A 20,280-nucleotide genomic window follows, 5' to 3' on the forward strand; every position below is an offset into this window, starting at 1 on the left:
TAGGTACGTGCTTGTCAGATTAGGATAACCTGTGTGAAGCACTTACCGGCTTATTGCTCATTTAAAAAGTTTACCCAGGCAGCCAGGTTCAAAGTTCCCCTGCTACAAGCTTCTCAATTAGACCAGGATCTGGGCATTCCCAGCTGGAGCGGGCTCAGCGCCGGGCACAGGGCAGATGCCGGCTGGTCTGCTGGCTGAGCTGAAGAACTTCTGCCAGCGCTGCTGTAGGTAGGTGGCAGTATGGCATGCTGGTTCAGCTCCCAGCTTTCTATGCAGCTAGTTAGGGATGTAAAACCATCTCTTTGTGGTCTGAGGACAAATTAGTAAATCCTTCTAGCCTCAACTTCCTCATGTGTAAAATGGAGAAGTAATAGCTCCCAGTTATTGTGAGGACTCAGTCAGACAATCCATGTAAAGCGCTTAGCACAGAGCTCTCCATGAATGGTAGTTGTTATTACATCACATGTGAGCACTGATCAAAGGCTCGCGGCAATTGCCATCACAGCTGAGAGCTGAGGGCTTAAGGGAAGCTGAATTCCGCCAACATTTCACTAACTAAAAAGTCACTGACAAATTAGACAAAACGTAGGTTTCCAAAGATTCATTTCTCTGATATTATGGAAATATGAGCTGGACAACTTTTTTGGGGGGGTGTGGGGACAGCTGAAAACTTTCACTCCTTTAATCAGCTGCATCTATCTTCAACCCAGCCTGAAACCCCTGCTTAGTGGAGCGCTTTGCTATGTCTGCAGGGGGTTAATTTTGGCAGAGGCGAACTAATTTTGGTCGACTATAATAAAATTGGGTTAAAATGCCCATATGCTCCGGCTGTAACCAATCCCCCATCAAACATGGTAGGGTTGGCTGGGGGCAATGCGTGTACTTCCGAACAAAATGGCATCTTGTCTGCACTCAGGTGGAGGTCAAGTCTCAAATGGTCTTCACAGATGTAGGTCCTTCCAGGAGAAAGGGTCACAGCGCGAAGATTCCATCTCACCTTCTGGGTAGGAGCCATTTCCTTTAAAAGAGGGCGGGATATTAAGAGGGCGACCAGGTGGGGTCCGGAGGCGCCTCGAGCTCCGCAAGACTCCCCGAGCACTGACCCGTCCCACTAAGTGTCCTGCAGCCCGACTGCGCATCTCTAGGCGGCTGCCCGAGGTCCCGCGCCCGTGGTGCACACGCAGTCCGCCAGGTACTCTGTGCTCCAACGCGCCCTCAGCCTCCCGAGACCGCCCCCGGCCTGCGGGCGGCGAGCCGGCTCCTCCGGGCACCCCTGCCGCGGACTCCGCGCTCGACCTGGAGTTCCCCGTGCGGCCGGCGGTGGGCGCGCGCCACGCGGGCCCGAGCCCTGGGCGGGAGTGCAGCCCGGGGTCCCGCGGCCTCCGCGCCGCGCACCTCTCCCACCGCCCACCCCCGGCCTCCGGGCCCGCCCCCAGCAGGGGTCGGCGTGGCTCGTGCGCCGGGGAACCCCGAGCCCCCGCCCGGCGGCCCGGGCCCCCGCGGCCTGGCCGTGCGCCGGGTCCCCGCGGCGGAGTGGGAAGGAGGAGGAGAGACTGGAGGAGTTGGAGACAGACACAGCCGCGGCGCGCAGTCACGGCTGGAGACAGACGGCGGCGGCGGGAGGCGGGACACTCCCCCCTCCGGCGACTGGAGGCGGGACACCTCCCCGGCGGCCGCGGCGCCGCGTCCCCTCTCTCCCCGCGCTGAGGCTGCGGACCGGGCCCGGCGGGACTAGCAGGCGAGTGCGTTGGCCCTGCCCGCTCCTCGCGCCGCCGCGGCCGGCCGGGGATCCCCTGCAAGCCGCGGAGGAGCCGCCGCCTCCGCCTCCGCCGCCGCCAGACAGGCTGCGGGTGCCTGGGAAAGTGGAAGCGGGGCGGGGAGCGCGGGGGAGGCCCGGGGGTGAGGTCCTCAGCTCTTAAAGAACCCCGGCGCGCCGCGCTCCCCGCCGGCCCGCCGCGCGCCCCCTGCCGCGCCCCGCACCGCGCCCCTCCCCTGGCCGGCAGGGCCGGTGGCCGCGGAGCCGCACTGCGGGCAGTCCCCGCCTCCGCTCCCGGGGGCGGCCCAGGTGAGTGCGGACCCGAGGTGGCCGCCGTGGTCGCGGGTTCTGGCCCAAGTTCACCGCGGCGCTCCGGAGGGAGGGGCGGCCGAGGGGGGCGGGGGACTCGGGGACCGGACGCTTTGGGAACTGGACGTCCGCGAGCCTGCGCCGTCGGCGGGGGCCGGAGGGAGCAGCCGGGCGCCGGGCGCGCGAGGTCTGTGAGGCTGCGTCCGGGTGGGCTTGTCCGTGGGCACGGCGGGGGTCCGGCGCTGGCCCGCGGGCGGGGTTGCGCCAGTGGAGGGACTTGGCCGACCCCCACCCCGTTTTCTGTTTCCCGGTGCCCTGGGGCGCGGGTGTCCCGCGGTTGCAAGATTGAATTCTGCACCGCCCGGAGGCTGGGATGGGCGCGCGGGTGGCAGCCCCAGCCGTCTCGGAGCCCCTAGGCCTCGGCGCGCCGCGGCGGGCGGGGACTGGAGGTCAGCGGGAAGCGGGAAGAGCCTGCAGGATCTGGCCGGGGAGTTTGCGGGAAGGAGGGGGGCGGGCCAAGCCCCGCAGCCCCGCAGCCCCGCAGCCCCGCAGCCCCTCAGTCCCTCAGTCCCTCAGTTCCGCATCCTGCACCGCGCGCTCCCCGCCCCCCGACCCCTCGGGCCGGCTTCACCCGGCGTCCTCCCGGGTCCCCCCGGGTCCCCGGCGCGCGCGTTGACGTCGGTCGCGGGACCGCCCGGAGCTCCCGGCATTGGCTGGGAAGTCGATTGTCTCGGGCGGCTGCTGTTGCACTCAGGCTGGGTCTCAGAGCCGCGGAGGAAGCAGGCGTGCGTTGAATTTCTTTCTGCCCCTCACCGTGGAATAAACAGGAAGCGACGAGCACCCAGCCCGGCCCGGCGCTTGCCTTTGTGCCGGGGTCTGCGCTGCGCAGCCTGCAGGAGGCTTCCTGGGACCCCTGCCCGGTGCGCCGCCCGGTGGGCCTGGGGGCGCGCCCTGTGAGTACGCGGTGGAAGACAGTGGGCTCGGCGTGGGTTAAATCGCTGTCGTGGCGGAGAGGGCATTTGCTTGTTTTTAAACTTTTTTTTTTTTTAATTGGAAAAGGAGGGGTTTTCCCGATGAGGTAGAGGTTTTCAGGACGACAGGGACGCGTGGTGGGTGGGCGGCCCCGGCAGAAGGCGCATCCGAGGGCACCATGTTCTTGGGTCACCTACCTGGAGGGACACCTCGTCGCCAGTCAGGGCAGCGAGAAGCTCTTTAAAGCAAGCGGGGCTCCTTAGTTCTGCCCAGGCGCAGGAATGATTGCTGTGTGCCCCTAGCCACGTGAACTAGCGTGATTTTTATTTTCCCCCCGAAATTTTTTAATTAGCTAGAATTGCATAATTTTGATTTACTTCTTTTCTTTTCCTCTGTCCTGGTCTATTCCCTTCTCTTTTTCTCTTTTCTAATTATTTTGGCATCTTCTCATCCCTGGACCAGCGCTGCTTTCTAAATGTTAATTATCCTTGCAATACATATTTATTGAGGGCCTACTATGTGTTAGGCGTTGTGGGATGTGAGGTAAGAGTAGCTGTGCAGAATGTGGGTTCTGAGCGCTTGTATTAGTAAGTTATTTGCAGTAGAGGTGGATGGAGACGGTGAGCAGCACTGACTCTCAAAAATAGGGTCCTGTGGCTGGTATAGGGTTGGTGCCTTCTCGAAGGGCTAGTGCTGGGAAGCTTCCCTTTAAAAACGGCCCTTTCTGCCGGTTTGGCTAGCCAAGAATGGCATTCTCGTCTCTGTATCTGCCCTGGAGCTTCAGGACTGAGTATTGAATGACAGAAGGTTCTGCAAAGTATGCACAGGGAGACTGCCAGTGCATCAAGTCATGTCTGAATTCTGTATATGAGTATTGTCTTTTCGAGTCTTTAACTCGAGTGTATTGTCAGCTGTAACTCTGCCTTTGTACTCTGCACAGTTCTTCTGGAATACAGTCTTTGTGTTCAGTCAAAGATCGTAGTGTCAAATCTGAGTCATTACATAGACAAATGAGGACATCTGAGTATTACCCATGTATATTTATTGAATTACACTTGGTTTCCCATCAACCCTTGAAATGTTATTTGATGGACCTTTCTAAGCAGTGCTTTTGAAAACAGGGGGCTAACTTCCTTATGATCTTTGAAAGCTTAATTCTTCTTAAGAGCTTCATTTTGCTATTGACGTTGAACACACTGTTAGGAGTTAGGGCTGGGAATGTAAATGCCAGTAAGGGATTTGCTGTAATGGAATTGTAGCTACCTTCCTCCCTTGTTTTAAAAGACCTCTCTAATTTCTTAACGTTCCGCTGTTACCCTTGGAAGGGCTTGCCACTGTTGGCCATGGTCCTGGTTCGTGTAGGTTTGTATTTACATTGGAGAAGACTTCCCGGCAGGTTTTTAGGGCTGCCTCTTGAATCCTCTCGTGGGCTTGGATTGCAAGACCGCAGCCCTGCAGTGGAACACAGCCAGTGCCAGCTGCTTATTAAGGGATTTTGTGCCAATTTGTTGGCACCTTATTTGAGACTCCTCCACCCCACCCCCTCCCACTGGAGTATATACATACATAGACAAATACTTGTTTTCCCCCAACTGCTGACAGTGTTCTAAGAATAGTTTTCTTGCCTGGCACGCGGAGAGCAAGGGCCCGTCTGCAGAGGTGTTTACAGTTTGGGACTGTGCTGTAGTCTTGGTTGACTTAGCAGCCTGGCAGATCAGCCTCACAGCTCCTGGGACGCTCTCTGTTTTTCCTCTGGGCTGCTGCAGGGTAACGTCCCTGTCTGATAGGGAAACAAGGTCAGAGGAGAGTCAGTTTTGCTCTTTGTGGATAGTTTCTGGCAGGCGGTCCAGCAGAGACAGACCCCTGAGCTGCTGACCTCTTTGCATGTAACCGGCATCAAGTCTCCTTGTGGTGGTGTGTGGGAGGCGACTGCTGTACGTCATCACGCAAAACCAAAGCCACCTCAGGGCTCCGGGCAGGATCCTTGCAATTGTAGACTGCTCCGATCTTTCTGGTAGTCCTTGCCATGTTTCTTCTCATCTTTCTTTGGAATCTGGGCTTATGCAATCTCTGTGATGTGTCCTTCTTTCTCTGTAAGACTTTAAATAGAGAAGGGAAAATAAGTTATCACTCAAGAAGTGATAAAACAGTGTAGAAGAAGAGCATACCATTTTAACCTGGAAACATTTTTGGAAATATTTAACGGAATGTGTAGGGGCACATGGATATTAAATGTGAATAGCGGCAAAATTGCTGTGTAGTCCAAAATTATTCTTTCCTTTCTTCCTTCCTCTCTGTCTCCTTCTGTATCTCCCTCTGTGTCTTCCTTTTTTTAGGTCTCAGAAAAAATCTCCTGGAAGCCATTATATTCTGATGTCAAAGGGACGTTCTGCCTACGCGAACTGTTAGTCTGGAATTACATCTTGACCTATATTATGGGTGTGCATGGGAGGTGAATCTTAAGTTTCAAAATAGAAATGCAAAGGTTCTGCCTACTATTTGAAAATTTAGGCCACAAGACCTGCCACTTTTTAGGGAGATTTTTTTTGGGGGCATTGTTTGCTTTGTTGTTAGGCAAGGAAAGGACTGAAGCTAGTACCTGTACTATTAATTACTCTGAAAATATTGGCTTTGAATTTCCAGGTAATGTCGTTTTTTTTTCCATCACAGGAGGAATTGAAATTGATGTCTGTGTTGTCACATATCCGTGTGATTTAAGAATGGATTGCTTTTCTTTGAGTTCCCACTAAAAATGGTACTTTGGCCTTTTAAGCTGTTTTTGTGAAGACTTTTCTTTCCACCAAGCTTGTTTTCCAGATAGGTCTTGGAGATTACAAAGAACATAGATATAATTTCTCCCTTGATTGGCAGCTGCGAGCTTTCCCGGACAAAAATAATGCTGCACTGTGCCAAATGGTTGACTTTTCTAGAATAAAAACTCTAAAGGGTATGCAAAAAGTCCTCTGGTTAATATATTGGCATTCCCAGAACCCACTAACACTCCGGCAGCCTGCCAGACTCCACTTAACGAGGACACAGAGTGTCTGGCTCAATCCCCATGAGCAGACGGGGGTGGGGTCTGCATGTCCACACCCTTTATTAATTTTTAATGACTGTACTTTTGTTTTGCAGATTTTCCTCTGTACCCCTTTCTCAACCGTCTCCTACAACGTCACTCCCCCCATCCATTTATTTACTCATTTACTTGGCATCGGAAAAATGTCGAGCGGTTCAGGGTTAAGAGTCCTGCTGAGGGATCATTTCTGTTTGCATGGGTTCTTTTGTTGTTGCCTTTTTTCTTTTTCTTCCTTTTTTTTTTTTTTTTTTGGAAGAGGAAGAGAGAAAAGGAACAGAAAAGATGACAACTTTTTTTTTTTTTTTAAAGGATGCTTTATTGTCTGCTGGAAAAAGAGAAGCATTTACGAAACTTTAAGTTTGTCAGACAGTTTATGTGACAGTGCAAGTTGGTGCTTGCCAAGCTCCAGACAGATTGTTAATGTTACATGACAGGGATAAATAAATTACCGCTGTCTGCAACACGCTTGCACTGCAAACGCACTCTGCAGCCGGCGGCCGGCTGGGCGCCGCTCATGGGCCTGGTGTGCAGGCAGCTGCGCAGAGGGCCTCTGCCTGCCGCCTAGAATGCTGTGCCTCGGTTCGGAAATGAGAAGGATGTGCCTTGCTTTTATTTTTGGCTCTACTGCAGGGCAGTAGAATCCGAGGAGCAACTCTGTGTCCTTTATTTTGCTAGGCTGCTCCGCCTTCTCCCCTGCGCTGGCCCCACCTCTGGTCCACACTCCCGTTCTTCCTCCGAGCAGGGAAAGCAGGCACCTAGCTTCTTCCCTGGAGACCTCAACTTTGTGCTTGGCTGCCCAGGGCCTAAAGTATCTCAAAGCCAAGTTTCAGGCTGTTTACAGTTGTGTTATTTCTGCAGGTGCAGACACTGAGAACAAATTGTCTGCGATAGATAAGCCTGTACTGGCCTGGGAGGGCCTGGGTGGCACTCCTTGGGCATAATGTACTTTCATCTGGGCAATTTGGAAGCTCAGCTGGCAGAGTGACAGGTGTAATGAACTTAATGGTCTTGCCCTAGTTGTTTGCGGACACACAGCTCATGTTACAAAGCCGCCTCATACCGGGGTCCCCTGCCAGATGATTTGCTCTTCTCTTTGTGGATGGGACTTGGGGACTGGACGACTGAGTGGCGTTAAGGTAGGGAAGCGGGTGGGTGTGAGTGGCGTGTGTGTGCCCTCATCTGCTCTGAGGACCTAGACAATCTCCTGAAGGTAGGCCTTGAGAGAAAGGGATCCTTCCCACTCCCACTGGCTGGCCATCCTCCACGCCAGGTGTCAGGAGGGCACTTTGTGCAGATGTGCTTCGACTTCCTGCCTCTGGGGTTTGCAGAGGGCAGGCTTTCTGCCACGTCGTGTGGTTTCCTGGTGTGCTGCCCGCCTGGCTGCTGGGATTCTCCAGAAGAGGGCTGGGCCGGCAGTGCACAGCCAGGCATTGTTCTCAGAGTCCGTGGCCCCAGGGACCAGCAACCTGTGCACAGAGCTGCACGGGAATTTCCGCTGGAAAGTCTCTGCTTCCGAAGGCAGTCGCCGGAGAGGCTGTAGGAGGCCAGGCTGCTCTCCGAAGGGCTCCCTGACCTCTAACCAGGGCACGTGGGCAGATAATAACAGCAGCTCCAAGTGCTCCTATGCCTCTCCTGTGTGCCAGGCTCTGTTCTGAGGGCTGCCATACACTGACTCACTAATCTAATCCTCACAGCGGCCTGTGACGTGGGTCCTCCTGCCATCCCCATGTTACAGAGACGTCAAGACATTGCCCAGAGTCAACCACCGTGTGAATAAAGGGTGGAGCGGCCTAGGCAGCGTGGCTCCAGGTTCCGGGACCTAAATGAGGTGGGGCCTGGGTCAGGAATGCTTCATCTGGGACCGCTTGCCGGCAGGGTACCATTCTCTTCTTGTCCCCATACAGGTCCCACTGGGACTCTATCCAGCCAGCAAGTTCAGGGTTTCGTCCCTCTTGCCTCTCCGCTGTGGCCCTCCCTCTCCAACTCCCTCCCCTGTTTTAACCCCAGTCTCTGCTCTCTGCCTGTCTTGCCTGTGGCAAGAGCCTCAGTTTTGAGGACTGGACCATGGCAGCTTTGTCTCTACCCACCTTATCCCTTGAGTTCCTTGAGAGAAAGACAGAGCAACAATCAGTAGGAGTGTTGGTATTGCCAGATATTTCTTCTGCACTGGTCCTTAGAACCGCTTCCGTCAGCCTCCCCGTGGCACCTCTCGATGTAGCCTGGTGGGGTGTGACTGCCCGGTTCCTGGGAGCAGCTAACCGCCTGGGTCTGGGGGTGTGTGCTGGTAATGCCCCCGCCAGCTGTCCATTCACTTGGGAGGATCCAGTTCGTCCCAGGACAAAGAGCGCTATAGTTTCTTTCTTTTTGTTTTTGTTTTTTTTGAGATGGAATCTCACTCTGTTGCCCAGGCTAGAGTTCAGTGGCACAATCTCGGCTCACTGCAAGCTCTGCCTCCCGGGTTCATGCCATTCTCCTGCCTCAGCCTCCCAGATAGCTGGGATTACACGTGTGTGACACCACGCCTGGCTAATTCTTTTGTATTTTTAGTAGAGACAGGGTTTGACCGTACTAGCCAAGATGGTGTCGATCTCCTGACCTCATGATCTGCCCCCCTCGGCCTCCCAAAGTGCTGGGATTACAAACGTGAGCCACCGCACGTGGCCTACAGTTTTTTTAAAAATGAAAAAAAGTTATCCCATCTTTAAGAATCTCTCTTTTTTTTTTTTTCATAGAGTCTCCCTTTATTACCCAGGCTGGAGTACAGTGGTGCAATCCATCTCAGCTCATTGCAACCTCCGCCTCCCACGTTCAAGCGATTCTTGTGCCTCCTAAATCGAGTAGCTGGGATTACAGGCATGCACCCCTACATCTAGCTATTATTTGTATTTTAGTAGAGACGGGGTTTCGTCATGGTGGCCAGGCTGGTTTCACACTCATTACCTCAAGGGATCTGCTGGCCTCAGCCTCCCAGAGTGCTGGGATTATAGGTGTGAGCCACTGCACCCGGCCAAGAATTTCTGTTGTGCTCTATGGGGTGTAGGTAAATGAATAATGCATATTGACTTGTACATCCTGTGAAGTGTTGTCCACCTTGGACAAGCTAAATCTTCGAGATTGTGGGACCTAAAGGGAGGACCCAAGAGATGCACATATCATGAGTCTAGCAGGACAGTCAGCTCTTTGCAGACTGGTCCCCAGTCACAGGCAGGAAAGGGTGTCCCTCACAGCTCTGGAGACAGTCTCTGGAGAGACTGTCCTGGTCCGGGCCCTGTCTGCTCGGTCCGCAGCTCTCAGCAGCAACACATTGTCAGGACCCAAGATGCGAGGCCTGTTTTGGGGTAGCTGCTCCTGGCGGTATCTGTGGGACAAATAACGTCGTCTTTTCCTGATTACGTGTGTACTGAAGAGAATTAGGAAATAGGGAAAGAAGGAAGAAAATAAAAATCCCTGAAATTTTCTATGATCTCACTGCTAGAGATGATTAGTAGGTTAGTAGATTCCAGGTTCATTGATTAATTAGAAAGTAATTTATGTACTTTTTAAGAAGCTTAACATTCTTTCATGAACGTTTTTCATGTGATTTAAATATTCTCCAAAATCCCACTTCTGGACTGTATAATATTCTGTTCTATGGTTATATTGTTGTTTTTTTAAAACCAGTTTTAGGACATCAAGGCTGTTACCAGTTTTCTGTTACAAATACGATTGCATTGAACTTCTTTAAACATTTTTTTTTAGAAATGTATTATGTAACTTTATAATTTAAAAAATGGAGATGGAGTCTTGCTCTGTTGTCCAGGCTGGAGTGCAGTGGTGTGGTCTTGGCTCATTGCAACTGCTGTTTCCCAGGCTTGTGGCATCCTCTCCCCTCAGCCTGCTAAGTAGCTGGGACTACAGATGCTGCCACGCTTGCTTTTTTTTTTTTTTTTGGTTGAGACCGGGTTTCACCATGTTGCCCAGGCTGGTCTCAAACTGCTGGGCTGAAGCAATCTTCCCGCTTTGGCCTCCCAGGGTGCTGGGATTATAGGCGTCAGCCACTGTGCTTGGCCTGAACTTTTTTTTTTTTTTTTTAATTGTTTGGGTAGATTCTTAAAAAGGAAATTAGGGGGTATAAGACTCTTAAGTGTCCTCCAAAAATATTGCCAGATGGAGCTTTCAGAATGGGAGAGGCAACTTACATTCCTACAGACAAGAGGGTGACTGAACCCTTGTCAATGCCGAGTATTATTTAAAAAAGCTTTGCAAATTTGGCAGTAAACGATATGATGTTTAAATTTTCTTCCTAACGATACGATGTTTAAATTTTCTTTCCTATCTTTTTATTTTGAAAATCTGACTTTGTATCATCTGGGTCATCGATGAAAAGAGTTTTGCTGTTTGCTAGAATTTTGTTAAGGCCAAACATCGTAATGTCAGTGGATGATCTCAGTAGGTGGGGTAAGACCTTTGTGCTTTTTAAAATTCAAGTTAAGTAAAAGTAGAATCAAATTCTACTCAGGTAGGTTCAGGGCAGTAAACATTCTAATAATGTGTCTTTTAAGCAAATTACAGGATATGATGGGTATAGACTGCTCTTGGTCTTCCCCCAGCCTCCTCATCCTCCCTCTTTAGGGGTAGCCTTGAACTCGCAATGGAGAATGAGGGCCAGGAGAGGGTGGAGTCAGCACCTGGCTGTTTGGATAGCCCCACCCCACCTTGTTCAGTCGCTTCTCTTCATTTCAAATGACCCCTATTGGACCTCACGTTCTTTGCTAGTCTTGCCCCTAGGGACGCAGACAGAAAATTCATCACGGGCAGACAGAAAATTCATGATCCTCCATATTCCGTGCTTGTGTCGTCCGTGGAGGACCTGCACTTCCTCTGCAAATGTGCTGATCTGCTTTCCTCCAAGGCATCAGCCCTTCCAGAGCTGCAACCACTGAACAGTTTCTGACCTCCTAAGCTGTTGCTCGTAAAGCTTGAGAGAGATGGAAAATCACTCTACTAGGTGGTGATGAACTAACTAAAGACAGTCTTTCATTGAGGGGTTGGAAACGGCTGGACTGGAGGGTGCCTACCGTGCTGGAGGGAGCAGCATGGCACCACTTTCTCTAGGCCTGGTCATGATCAGTGTGGTTTTGTTCACAGGCACCTGAGCGTGTCAGGTGGGGAGACCCCCATGTACTATGCAAGGCGCTCACCTGCTCTCTCGTGTGCTGGGGATGCACCTCCCCTGGCGTTGCCTGGTGGACGGTGAGTGGGCCCCACAGGACCTGGTGGGCACGTGTATTAGTCCGTTCTCATGCTGCTATGAAGAAATACCCGACGCTGGGTAATTTGTAAAGGAAAGAGGTTTAATTGACTCACAGTTCCACATGGCTGGGGAGGCCTTGGGAAACTTACAGTCATGGCGGAAGCGGAAGCAAACTTGTCCTGCTTCACTTGGCAGCAGGAGAGAGAAGGGCAGAGCGAAGAAAGGAAAAGCCCCTGATAAAACCATCAGATCTCGCAAGAACTCACTATCGTGAGAACAGCACGGGGGAGCCGCTCTCATGATCTGTTCCCTTCCCATGAGGTCCCTCCCCCAACACGTGGGGATTACGATTTGGATTACAATTCAAGGTGAGATTTGGGTGGGGACACAGAGCCTGAATATAGCACAGTTTTGTGTTCTGTGCCAAAGCTTTCAAGGAGGTGCCTAGGTGTGTGAGCCTGGGCACTGCAGGTGCAGGTGGCAGAAGCTCAGCTGGCGATGCTGTGCCCCATCTCCCTGGGCTGAGACTGCAGACTGGGTCCTTCTCAGCTCCGCCTGGCCTGTCATCAGCACCACACTCTGTCCCAGGTGCACACCTGCCCTCACCTGTGGCAGTGCCAAGACCTTGGAGATGGATTCCAAAAGGCTGGAGATGGGATGAGGCCTGCGGAGTGGAGATGGAGTGTGCCGAGGGCTGCTAATGGGGTGGCAGTCCTCCAGTGGTCTGGCCAGTGGGGTCCCTCAGTGTCTTTGGGGGAGCACGCCTCTGCTGTCGTCCTTGGCGGTTCTCCATTTTCCCTAGCGAGGTGGTGGCTCTGATGTCACTGGGACGGTGCTTGCCATTGATCCAGGGGGCTTTGGGTGCCTGACAGATCCACCTGTGTTTTTGTGTTTGTTACTGGCTGGGGCGTGCAGAGCTGACTGATTTCTGTCTGATTTGACCTTGCTGTCTGGCTTGCTCCTGCAACACAGTCCCTGCTTTCCTGGTGGGGACAGGGGCCTTCTGGACACGATGTGTGCAGGACTCGGGGAAATGTCGGCAGTTGGTTGGCTTGATTGAACATTTGTTTTTCTGCTACTTTGGCTATTAAGATAAATCTTGAACCCTAGGCCAGGCACAAGGCTGGAGTTTGAGACCAGCCTGGGTAGCATAGTAAGACCCTATCTCTACAAAAAAATTTTTTAAAATTGTGCCTCTAAAACACTTAGCTTTCCTCCTATTGGTGTTTGAATATGACGTTCAAGATTGTTTACTTCTAAACTAGATGTCCCGGGATTTTGCAGTCTTTCATCTGAAGAGTAATGTAAAAATAATAAATAAATGTTGTCTATGTACAGTTACAAATAGCTATATGTAGTAAGTTTAGTCCAGAAAAATCTTGACATTTGTTTTCTGATAAAGTTGAACTTTAAATGAAGCAGAGCAGTTGTTGTCTGATGGGGCTCTTGGGGCATTACCCTCTCATGTGAATCCTCGTCCTTTGGTTGCTGTAACATTGTTTGTTGGAGTTTTGTAGCCGGGGCGCATTTGTGTTTGAGGGAATGGCTTCTGTTCTGCCATCTGCGTGGAGGAAGCTGTTCCCCTTGGACCTACCGAGGAGGCAGCGTCCAGGCTGAAGCGCCGGCCTGTGTGTCAGCCGCCACGGGGGGACTGCATCAACCGCCGTGTGCTTGGGAGAATTCGGGTAAACGCGCTGCGTCCTGGCTTCCTGAGGGCTTGCCATGGCCATGGGCAGTTGCCCAGTCATCCTTCTAGCCGTCCCTCCTGGGCCCCTGTGCTGTCGGGCCCCTCGGAGGCCGTGCAACCTGGGAAAGGTCACTGACTCTAGGTCTCAGTTCGCCCTTCTCTGAAATAGCTGTTTGCCCACCTCGTAGGTTTTTGAGAGGATTAGAGAAGATCATATGTAAGCAGATGAGGTGGGACAGGCCAGCTACCACAGTGAGTCTCAGTAAAAGGCACCTCATGAGCCACGTGTGTACTCGTGAGACATGTGCCCTGCGCTGGCACAGTCAGAGACCCAGTTCCCACCTTTTGGGGACATAGAAACCAAGGAGAAGATAGAATGTGTGTGGCGGAAGCAATTAGCAAGTACGAGTGGTTTTACAATCACGTCTTGAACTAAGCAGTGTTTCAAGAAAGGCTTTAGCTGTGGAGGAGAGTGAGGCCCCCAGGCCCAGAGGTGGTGGCTCTGACGCCTCCTTCGCTCCCTCCCTTCCTTCTCCTTCTACTCTTTCCTCCTCTGTGCATTTTTATGGAGCACTCAGGATCCACGCACCAGGCACTAGATAAAGACATGGCTCTGTCCCCAAACCGGTGGAAGACAGGTGTGCCCACGGTTGCCACACAGGGCTAACGATGCACCAGGGAGACAGAGGAACATGTGAGTAGACCTGCTGTCTCCTGACTTCCTGAGGGCTCTGTGTGCTTTGGTCAATCAGTGGAGACTTCATGGAGGAGGCCAAATGCTGTCGTCTGAATGTCTGTGTGTCCCTGAAACTCCTCAGTTGGAACATAACTCCACTGTGACAGTATTGAGCGGTGGGGCCTCTAGGAGGGGATTAGTCACGAGGCTCCTCCCTCATGTGTGGGATTAGTGCCTTTATAGCAGAGGCCGGAGGAGCTTCTTCACCCCTGCCCCACGCGAGGACTCACAGAAGGCGCCATCTATGAAGAATGGGCCCTCACCACACACCGGATTTGCCGGCACCTTGATCTTGGACGTCCCAGCCACCAGAACAGGGAGCAGCACATTTCTGCTGTTTCTAAATGACGCCATTGAAGGTATTTCGTTACAGCAGCACGGCTGGACTGAGATGGAGACCTTGGGCTGAGACTTAGTGTAAGAACAGTTTTTTTTTTCCAGGTGGACCAACAGGGAAAGAGTGTACTAGGTCAGTGGGTTGCAGCGAGAAAATACTAGAGCACACATACTTATTTTTACTTTATTGTTTCAAACTTTGTATATTTTGTGTACAATGTACTATTACCATAGCATATGTATATAATTTATAAATAAATGTACATGACCTGTGTGCTTAGACATTTTTGCTTGTAGGAGTATATGCTTCAGAAAATTGGGGGCCCACAGGCGGGCAGTGGGAATATGTGTTAAGACGGGGGAAGGCAGGGCAGGCCATGCATGGCCGCAGGTGGGGGAAGAGGTGGGAGGGTGTCTGCGGGTGTCATGGGTAGATGCTACTGCTTACAATGCCTGAAATTTCAAACTCAGACTCTAAATTACTCTTGTAGCTTTTAGTTGTCATTAACGCAAATCCACGGACCATGTCTTGCTCCTTTGCCGCTGACTCCGCTAGGCTCCTTTTAGTTGTTGTTAACCCAAAATCCACGGATGGTATCTGCTCCTTTGCCGCTGACTCCGCTAGGCTCCTCTTCCTGGTCCGTCCTATCTGAACCCTCCAGGGCGAATCCTGACACAGGTCGGGGAGGGGTTGGATCCACCAGTTGGGTGATCAGAAATGTTGATGGGACTCTGCTTTATTTGTGTGAGAAATCTTCCTTAGGAGGGGAGATTATTTATCCATGCTCGGAGCAGGGGCACCCTTTTAGGGCCCACATGCATTTATAAGAATGGAGACTTGTCATTGGGTGAAGCTCATTCCGGACATCCAGGTGCTGCGGGGCTGCAGGGGTGAGTGAAGGTTCCTTCCCTGCCTGCGTGGAATGCACGCCACGGGCAGCGTCGTCTTCAAGTTCAGAGGCATGTGGATGTCTGTGGCTGAGGCCAACGGCAGGTGCTGCGGGAGGAAGTGGGAGGGAGAAGGGCAAGGGGGGTCTGGACAGGTTTTGCTGGAGAAGAAATGGCAGTGGACACATGGCTTGTGTGAAAGGTGGGCATACGCAGAAAGGCCAGAGGCTGGGAGCGCGAGTGAGCCGGGCGCGGGGCACTACGCTTGGTGAGCGTGTCGGGTGGCCTTTGCCCTCTGGGTCACCGTTCCCCCGGACTGCAGCCCTGCGCGAGGGGGTGTGAGTCTGGTCCTGGTGTGGAGTGTTTCTTCCCGTCTTTGTCGAAAACCAAATCAACCAGCCACGAATGGTAAAGAAAAACAAGCCCGTTAGAACACCTACCTGGATTTCATACCCAGTTGTTTGCAGCGGGGAGCTCTGTCTCGACCACAGTGCTTTAATAGTTGATATTTGTTTACATTTCACAAAATGCTTAAATTTCATACTCCATGCAGTTCACGCCAGGAAGCCAGGTTGATCACTTTCGCATGGGAATAATCTGCCTTCTATTAGCAAAACGTGTAACTATTTAAAGCTTTTCACAGACAACATCTAATTTCATGTTCCTTGGCTTTGAGGAACAAATAATTAATGACATGTACATAGAAGTATAATTAATGGATTTGTTTCTTCTCTAATGTGGCTATTAGCTGAATGGGGAATTCAGGTCAGAGTTTATGTTATTTTGATGTGTGAAACCTAATTGGAAAGTGATGCCCAGTGGTTGTCCAAGCCACATAGCGGGCTGTTTCCTGAAGGACACTGGTCCCAGGGATGGCAGCTTGGTGGCTGAGCAGGCACCCACCCAGTCGATGTCATTTTGGGAGGTCAGGGGTGTAGCACTAGAAACAGAATTCAAAGATACACATAGTTACATCAAGGGGGCTGAAGGGGCAACCCGGGAAGGCCTCTCCTGGTGGGCCGTGCAGGATGGAGTGTGGCCTGAGTACGGCGCAGGCTGGGCCACCGCAGGGGCCTGCTCTCATCTCCTCCCTCTCAGAGGAGCATCTTCTGGGCACTCTTGTGGGACTTAGGAGTGTGTCCTAGGTCCTGAGCGGTGCAGAGACTCGGCCTGGTGCCAGCGGTGGGGTGGGTCCACCAGTGTGGCCCCTCTCGTGTCTGTCCCATTCACCTCCCGCCTCTGTCTGCAGCCTGTGCCCCTTTTTGCCTGGCACGGTTTGCACTTCTGTCCTGGTACAAGTTGTGCGGCTGTGAACGCGAGGTGACTTCAGTTCCGTTTCTCCGCTTTCAACAACATCGCCTTCCTTGCCCCCTGGCCTTGTCCGGTGGGCGGCTCCCGCTGCCCCGTGCTGTGGCCCTTGCTCCCGGCTGCCGCTGGGCTCCACAAGCCTCTGTGTCACCTCTTGCTGCCGCATCTTTCCCCAGCTCAGCTAGTCACTGTCGTCTGCGGCTCTGGCTGCCAAGTCCTCTGATCCCCTGCTTGCGTTCCAAGTGGAAGCCGTGTGTGCCGTTCACACTGGCTTCGCAGCTTCCCGCTCTCTCCTCCACAGCCGGGGAAGTGCCGCCTCCAGCCACGCTCCCTGGAAGCTGCGTGTGGGAGGGGCGCGTGCCGGCTGGGACGCCTGTCCGAACTCAGCTCTGGACCCGAAGCTGACGGTGGACACAGAAGGCTGCCACGGCTGCTGGCTCTCCCTGGTGTGGTCCTCCTGGTTCCCTGAAGGGAACAGGAGCCAGCGTCCCCATGACCAAGGCTCCAGCTCATGGTTCCAGTGATGAGGTGGCAGGTGAAGCGCTTTCTCATCTCCCCTGGTAGGTAGTTGTGGGATCAGTGAGGGCTCCAGACGACGGCAGAGGGCCTGCTTGTTACCACACACAGTGTGTTAGGGGCAGAACTTGCCGCCAGTGGCTCTACCTCTGTTGCGGGCGCCTGCCCTGAAGGACATGAGCGGGTGGGGTGCTCTTGCGTCTGCTTAGACACGGGTCACTGGCTGCGAAGAAGGCAAATGCCGTGCCATTCGGATATGTTCTCTGCTGCTGGATGAGGTAGTGCTGCTGCGATGTAGCAAATGCATTGTCTTGCCAACTGTTAAGAAGTGGCATCAGGGGACCCTCTGGCTTGTTCTCGGGTTGGCAGAGGGGCCCACCGCTCAGAGCCCAGTGAGGGGCGGGAGAGCTGTGTTTGGAAGGGGGCCAAGGAAGCCGGCAGCTCTTACTGGAAACACTCTCCATCCTGTGACCAGTTTGTCACTGTCTCTGGTGCTGTTCTATGGAGACCTTCTCTAAGCAAAGATTCTTTGAGTGTTTTTCCCCCTCCCTCCTGGGGTGATGCAGCCTGAGAGCAGAACCTGCTGGTAAGGTGTGGCCAGCTTCAAAGGCCAGAGGAACGGGGTCTGGCCCTTAGCTGTCCGTGGAGAGAGGTTTCTGAGCCTAGAACCTTGTACTCACAGCTGGAGAGCTTAGAGGCAGAGTTGTGTCGCAACTATTGAGACTGATTGTGTATTTCCACTGAGGACCTCGGCCCGAACTCCAGACCCCAGGCTTCTACACCTACCTGCCTACCAGGCATCTCTACTTATAGGCACCTCCAAGCCAGCATGTCTAAGACTGAACTCTTACTCCCCCAGCTGCTCCTCCCTGGCCCTCAGCTCCCGAGCCCTGTCACTCCCCACAGTCCCATTCCGGTCACCAGCATCCTCGTGTGCCCGGGGATTCAGGCCACACATCTCAGTCCCGTTCCAGTCACCAGCATCCTCGTGTGCCCGGGGGTTCAGGCCACACATCTCAGTCCCGTTCCGGTCACCAGCATCCTCGTGTGCCCGGGGGTTCAGGCCACACATCTCAGTCCCGTTCCGGTCACCAGCATCCTCGTGTGCCCGGGGGTTCAGGACACACATCTCAGTCCCGTTCCGGTCACAAGCATCCTCGTGTGCCCGGGGATTCAGGCCACACATCTCAGTCTCCTTCCGGTCATGAGCATCCTCGTGTGCCCGGGGATTCAGGCCACACATCTCAGTCCCGTTCCGGTCACCAGCATCCTCGTGTGCCCGGGGGTTCAGGCCACACATCTCAGTCCCATTCCGGTCACCAGCATCCTTGTCTGCCCGCGGATTCACATCTCAGACGCTTCTTTCATTACCTTTTCCCATAGCCCGGTCCATGTTTGAAACCTGTTTTTTCTGCCTCCAGTGTTCATCCCAATCTGACCGCTTTTCACTGTCGCCACCAGCAGCGCTCGTGTGTCCTCTGACCCTGGGTGTCTGCAGGGCCTCTGACCGGGTGCCGTCCTCCCCACCCGCGGTAATCTAGTCTGGATGCAGCAGCGAGTGACCCTTGTGATCCTCAGTCCCTGATGGCGCGCCCCATGCCGCTCGGGCCTCCCTCCTGCTGAGGCTCCTCACCGCGCACCTCCTCGCCCCACAGGCCTCTGTGGTTGCCCTACCCAAAACTCCCTGGGTGTGCACGCTGGTCCCCTGGCTTTGCCTCGGAGGCCTTCCCCGGCCCGTGTGTCTCCTGCACGGGGCCTGGTCATTGTGAGCTCCAGGAGGCAGACAATCGTCTTGTCCCTGTCCTGGCCCGGCATCGGGCTGCCAGGACTGTTTGTTGAATAAACAGATGGACTTTTGAGCAGACACCCTGGCCAGGGGAGGAAAGAGGGCAGGTCCACAGACTCGCAGGCCTGGATGGGGCTCTGGACTCCTCCCTTCTGTCACCTCCTGGGTGGGTGCCGGGTGTGGGTGTGAGGCCGTCTCGTCTGGGTGGGTGCCGGGTGTGGGTGCGAGGCCGTCTCGTCTGGGTGGGTGCCGGGTGTGGGTGCGAGGCCGTCTCGTCTGGGTGGGTGCCGGGTGTGGGTGCGAGGCCGTCTCGTCTGGGTGGGTGCCGGGTGTGGGTGTGAGGCCGTCTCGTCTGGGTGGGTGCCGGGTGTGGGTGCGAGGCCGTCTCGTCTGGGTGGGTGCTGGGTGTGGGTGTGAGGCCGTCTCGTCTGGGTGGGTGCTGGGTGTGGGTGCGAGGCCGTCTCGTCTGGGTGGGTGCCAGTGCCGGGTGTGGGTGCGAGGCCGTCTCGTCTGGGCCTCCATGGGTCAGGACAGGCCTCGGTGCAAACAAAGTCCTGCAGAAAGGCTGAATTATGAGCAGCAGTGAGAGGGATGCTCCCTTCCTTCGGTGAGCCCCGCCCCGCCCCATGGACTGCTACTCACCTACATTCCCTTCTTGTTTTACTGTTTTCTGTTAAGTAAACTACCTACCAGAAACCAGGGGAAGCGATTGTTGTTCAGATCAACTTTTGCCCTTCCCTTCTCTCCTCCCAAACTTAACTTGCTGGCTACATATATTTTGGATAAATTAGTTATTTATTTGCTTAGAAACCAATTTATCAAGCTGTAAAAAAATCATCCGATTAGGCCGGGCACGGTGGCTTATGCCTGTCATCCCAGCACTTTGGGAGGCCAAGGCAAGTGGATCACTTCTTGAGGTCGGGAGTTCGAGACCAGACTGACCAACATGGAGAAACCCTGTCTCTACTAAAAATACAAAACCTTAGCTGGGTGTGGTGGCACATGCCTGTAATCCCAGCTGCTTGGGAGGCTGAGGCAGGAGAATCGCTTAAACCCAGGAGGTGGAGGTTGCAGTGAGCCGAGATTGTGCCAGTGTACTCCAGCCTGGGCAACAAGAGCAAAACTCCATCTCAAAAAAAAAAAAAAAAAAAAAACCATCAGATTATTAAAGGTTATTAAATTCCTCATCTGTAGATGCTTTCTCTTTAGACAACATGTCTCTATCATAACTTTGATTCTCCTAAGCAGTTTTCATCTGTTTTTGGGATCAGGAAGAGTTCAACGTAGAGAAAATTACGGTCTGTGAATCTCTTTTCCAGCTTTTCAAAGAAGACTAAATGTTCGACAGCTACCTGGAAGTCTGACTCACCCTCCAGGCATCTGACTGTGCTTTTATTCTGGTATGAGTTTTGTTGCCTTGGATTTGAAATCCACAAGGATTGTGAAAACCAAGTGTGGAGGAAGGAGAAAAACCTGGGAAAAAAACCCCCACATTCTAAGTAGTGGTGAGGACTATTGCGATTCGTTCCTACTGACGGCCTTTAGCCTGTGTGATGCACCAGTAGCCACGTTGCGGATGCGATCAGCCGTGGTTGGACGAGTCGATTTTATTTCCTTCCCAGTCTGAGGACACATCTGCCGTCCAGCCCCGGGGAAGTGTCCATCCAGCCCTGGTTG

At 53.4% G+C, this 20,280-nt stretch overlaps 1 protein-coding gene across 17 annotated transcripts in view; it reads left to right on the forward strand.

Annotated features, from left to right (window-relative positions):
* Window positions 1-1,655: 1,655 nt before the first annotated feature.
* LDLRAD4 (low density lipoprotein receptor class A domain containing 4) overlaps window positions 1,656-20,280 on the forward strand; it is a 449,266-nt gene continuing 430,641 nt past the window's right edge. For 6 of the 17 annotated variants that reach the window (XM_005587261.5, XM_074022995.1, XM_074023003.1 and 3 more), the window contains exon 1: window positions 2,793-3,018. The gene's annotated coding sequence lies outside the window, so the exon portion shown is untranslated. Of the gene's footprint in view, window positions 2,066-2,792; window positions 3,023-20,280 lie in introns of those variants that run through there. The other 11 variants (XM_045377669.3, XM_065533564.2, XM_045377677.3 and 8 more) reach the window with 3 other exon arrangements.

This window comes from Macaca fascicularis, chromosome 18 (assembly GCF_037993035.2).
Source record: "Macaca fascicularis isolate 582-1 chromosome 18, T2T-MFA8v1.1".
NCBI classification, from domain to species: domain Eukaryota; kingdom Metazoa; phylum Chordata; class Mammalia; order Primates; family Cercopithecidae; genus Macaca; species Macaca fascicularis.